The following is a 6,245-nucleotide window of genomic DNA, read 5'->3' on the forward strand; positions in this document are numbered from 1 at the left end:
CATCACACCACTAAAATATTTAAGGATATATGATCGAGACATCACACCACTAAACTATTTAAGGATATATGATCGAGACATCACACCACTAAACTATTTAAGGATATATGATCGAGACATCACATCACTAAACTATTTAAGGATATATGATCGAGACATCACACCACTAAAATATTTAAGGATATATGATCGAGACATCACACCACTAAAATATTTAAGGATATATGATCGAGACATCACACCACTAAAATATTTAAGGATATATGATCGAGACATCACACCACTAACATATTTAAGGATATATGATCGAGACATCACATCACTAAACTATTTAAGGATATATGATCGAGACATCACACCACTAAAATATTTAAGGATATATGATCGAGACATCACACCACTAAAATATTTAAGGATATATGATCGAGACATCACACCACTAAAATATTTAAGGATATATGATCGAGACATCACACCACTAACATATTTAAGGATATATGATCGAGACATCAGACCACTGTAATATTTAAGGATATACGATCGAGAGATCACACCACTAAAATATTTAAGGATATATGATCGAGACATCACACCACTAAAATATTTAAGGATATATGATCGAGACATCACACCACTGAAATATTTAAGGATATATGATCGAGACATCACACCACTACAATATTTAAGGATATATGATCGAGACATTACTGATGACAATCATAATAATAAACTTTACCCAAGGTCGATGACACTTTGAGTCAAGACTCTTCTTCCAAGTGTTAGACATCACAAATGTTCAACATTTACAACAACTGATTAAAATATCGAACGTAATTAATTTGACTTTATATGTTGTCATTGTTTATCATTATATCCCTCAGTTTCATAACGCAGTACTGCATATTAACTTTCACCTGTCGCTTTACAGTGATAATACTGTGATTTATTAAGTTTTGCCGGTGTAATATGAGAAATTATCAAGTTGATAAAAACAGAAGCCATCATCACTACATGGTTACTTCATGACAAGCGATGGTACAATCACCGATACTGACCAGACAGTGTACAGACATAACATATTATAAAAACCCTGAATACAGTCCCTGAACAAAATATTTAAACATATATCCACGTAACTACTTTTATATTGTTATTTTCTTGTTTTTCCTATATTTCCATTGTGTTTTAAAATGAGAGGCATTGTTAACAATTTTTTATTATTGATAATTTATAATTTGATATTATACAGGTAAACAACACACCAATGCTAATTAAATATAATTGTGTTATATAGATGTGCACGTTTCTTTAGACTGTTCAATCTAATTACACAACACACTTTAGCTGTAAAAAACTTTCCATGTCTTTATTATTGCATATTTCACATAACATCAAAGAGTACATATGATAATCAATACATCACATTGTACTATAGAAACAATACATTCTGTATTAACATCACATTGTACTATAGAAACAATACATTCTGTATTAACTTAGTTCATCATACATCACATTGTACTATAGAAACAATACATTCTGTATTAACATCACATTGTACTATAGAAACAATACATTCTGTATTAACATCACATTGTACTATAGAAACAATACATTCTGTATTAACATCACATTGTACTATAGAAACAATACATTCTGTATTAACATCACATTGTACTATAGAAACAATACATTCTGTATTAACTTAGTTCATCATACATCACATTGTACTATAGAAACAATACATTCTGTATTAACATCACATTGTACTATAGAAACAATACATTCTGTATTAACTTCACATTGTACTATAGAAACAATACATTCTGTATTAACATCACATTGTACTATAGAAACAATACATTCTGTATTAACATCACATTGTACTATAGAAACAATACATTCTGTATTAACATCACATTGTACTATAGAAACAATACATTCTGTATTAACATCACATTGTACTATAGAAACAATACATTCTGTATTAACTTAGTTCATCATACATCACATTGTACTATAGAAACAATACATTCTGTATTAACATCACATTGTACTATAGAAACAATACATTCTGTATTAACTTAGTTCAGCATACATCACATTGTACTATAGAAACAATACATTCTGTATTAACTCAGTTCAGCATACATCACATTGTACTATAGAAACAATACATTCTGTATTAACATCACATTGTACTATAGAAACAATACATTCTGTATTAACATCACATTGTACTATAGAAACAATACATTCTGTATTAACATCACATTGTACTATAGAAACAATACATTCTGTATTAACATCACATTGTACTATAGAAACAATACATTCTGTATTAACATCACATTGTACTATAGAAACAATACATTCTGTATTAACATCACATTGTACTACAGAAACAATACATTCTGTATTAACATCACATTGTACTATAGAAACAATACATTCTGTATTAACATCACATTGTACTATAGAAACAATACATTCTGTATTAACATCACATTGTACTATAGAAACAATACATTCTGTATTAACATCACATTGTACTATAGAAACAATACATTCTGTATTAACATCACATTGTACTATAGAAACAATACATTCTGTATTAACATCACATTGTACTACAGAAACAATACATTCTGTATTAACATCACATTGTACTATAGAAACAATACATTCTGTATTAACATCACATTGTACTATAGAAACAATACATTCTGTATTAACATCACATTGTACTATAGAAACAATACATTCTGTATTAACTTAGTTCAGCATACATCACATTGTACTATAGAAACAATACATTCTGTATTAACATCACATTGTACTATAGAAACAATACATTCTGTATTAACTTAGTTCAGCATACATCACATTGTACTATAGAAACAATACATTCTGTATTAACATCACATTGTACTATAGAAACAATACATTCTGTATTAACATCACATTGTACTATAGAAACAATACATTCTGTATTAACTTAGTTCAGCATACATCACATTGTACTATAGAAACAATACATTCTGTATTAACATCACATTGTACTATAGAAACAATACATTCTGTATTAACTTCACATTGTACTATAGAAACAATACATTCTGTATTAACATCACATTGTACTATAGAAACAATACATTCTGTATTAACATCACATTGTACTATAGAAACAATACATTCTGTATTAACATCACATTGTACTATAGAAACAATACATTCTGTATTAACTTAGTTCATCATACATCACATTGTACTATAGAAACAATACATTCTGTATTAACATCACATTGTACTATAGAAACAATACATTCTGTATTAACATCACATTGTACTATAGAAACAATACATTCTGTATTAACTTAGTTCATCATACATCACATTGTACTATAGAAACAATACATTCTGTATTAACATCACATTGTACTATAGAAACAATACATTCTGTATTAACATCACATTGTACTACAGAAACAATACATTCTGTATTAACATCACATTGTACTATAGAAACAATACATTCTGTATTAACATCACATTGTACTATAGAAACAATACATTCTGTATTAACATCACATTGTACTATAGAAACAATACATTCTGTATTAACATCACATTGTACTATAGAAACAATACATTCTGTATTAACATCACATTGTACTATAGAAACAATACATTCTGTATTAACTTAGTTCATCATACATCACATTGTACTATAGAAACAATACATTCTGTATTAACATCACATTGTACTATAGAAACAATACATTCTGTATTAACTTAGTTCAGCATACATCACATTGTACTATAGAAACAATACATTCTGTATTAACATCACATTGTACTATAGAAACAATACATTCTGTATTAACATCACATTGTACTATAGAAACAATACATTCTGTATTAACATCACATTGTACTATAGAAACAATACATTCTGTATTAACATCACATTGTACTATAGAAACAATACATTCTGTATTAACATCACATTGTACTATAGAAACAATACATTCTGTATTAACTTAGTTCATCATACATCACATTGTACTATAGAAACAATACATTCTGTATTAACATCACATTGTACTATAGAAACAATACATTCTGTATTAACATCACATTGTACTATAGAAACAATACATTCTGTATTAACTTAGTTCAGCATACATCACATTGTACTATAGAAACAATACATTCTGTATTAACATCACATTGTACTATAGAAACAATACATTCTGTATTAACATCACATTGTACTATAGAAACAATACATTCTGTATTAACATCACATTGTACTATAGAAACAATACATTCTGTATTAACATCACATTGTACTATAGAAACAATACATTCTGTATTAACATCACATTGTACTATAGAAACAATACATTCTGTATTAACTTAGTTCATCATACATCACATTGTACTATAGAAACAATACATTCTGTATTAACATCACATTGTACTATAGAAACAATACATTCTGTATTAACATCACATTGTACTATAGAAACAATACATTCTGTATTAACTTAGTTCATCATACATCACATTCTACTATAGAAACAATACATTCTGTATTAACATCACATTGTACTATAGAAACAATACATTCTGTATTAACATCACATTGTACTATAGAAACAATACATTCTGTATTAACATCACATTGTACTATAGAAACAATACATTCTGTATTAACATCACATTGTACTATAGAAACAATACATTCTGTATTAACATCACATTGTACTATAGAAACAATACATTCTGTATTAACATCACATTGTACTATAGAAACAATACATTCTGTATTAACATCACATTGTACTATAGAAACAATACATTCTGTATTAACATCACATTGTACTATAGAAACAATACATTCTGTATTAACTTAGTTCAGCATACATCACATTGTACTATAGAAACAATACATTCTGTATTAACATCACATTGTACTATAGAAACAATACATTCTGTATTAACATCACATTGTACTATAGAAACAATACATTCTGTATTAACTTAGTTCATCATACATCACATTGTACTATAGAAACAATACATTCTGTATTAACATCACATTGTACTATAGAAACAATACATTCTGTATTAACATCACATTGTACTATAGAAACAATACATTCTGTATTAACATCACATTGTACTATAGAAACAATACATTCTGTATTAACTTAGTTCAGCATACATCACATTGTACTATAGAAACAATACATTTTGTATTAACATCACATTGTACTATAGAAACAATACATTCTGTATTAACTTAGTTCAGCATACATCACATTGTACTATAGAAACAATACATTCTGTATTAACATCACATTGTACTATAGAAACAATACATTCTGTATTAACATCACATTGTACTATAGAAACAATACATTCTGTATTAACATCACATTGTACTATAGAAACAATACATTCTGTATTAACATCACATTGTACTATAGAAACAATACATTCTGTATTAACTTAGTTCAGCATACATCACATTGTACTATAGAAACAATACATTCTGTATTAACATCACATTGTACTATAGAAACAATACATTCTGTATTAACAATGCGATTTTAAGTTAATATTTATAACACTTAGCTGAAAATATAAGTGTTCAATTTAGAAAAAAACCCACCTTACAAACATTGTTTTTGCGATTTATGTTATACAATTATCTCCCATATACAATGTATTTTACATGGACATTGTTCACTTTCACCTCTAAACTGTGAATTGTACAAAAGTTTTAACATTAAAACCATTTTTGTCTTTATCATAATTCACTTTCAATGCACCAGCACTTTTTGTCTTTCGTTTTTTTCAAAGTCGATCAATGATAAATAAGTTGGTGCGAGACAATGTTCTCGCATCATTCACAGAATTATTTTCCGTTTTACATGGTCAAAATTAGTATAACATCCCTTAGGGTGTGATTTCTATGTCAACTTCTATCGTATGATAAATAGTAACACGAACTTACAGCAATTAAAACAACGACGTCATGGCAACAACACAATGACGTCACACCGACATTTCCGATCATGTCCACATTTTGTCGCATTGCATTATTATTATTTTTAAATATCTGAACAAATGGACCCCTCGTTATAAAATATTATGATGGGAGAAAAATAATCAACCCCTACGTTATGGATGTGACAGACATGGCAGAGCCTCGTTTTAGACAACCAAGAATA

Source organism: Pecten maximus, chromosome 12 (assembly GCF_902652985.1).
Source record: "Pecten maximus chromosome 12, xPecMax1.1, whole genome shotgun sequence".
In the NCBI taxonomy this organism is placed as follows: Eukaryota; Metazoa; Mollusca; class Bivalvia; order Pectinida; family Pectinidae; genus Pecten; species Pecten maximus.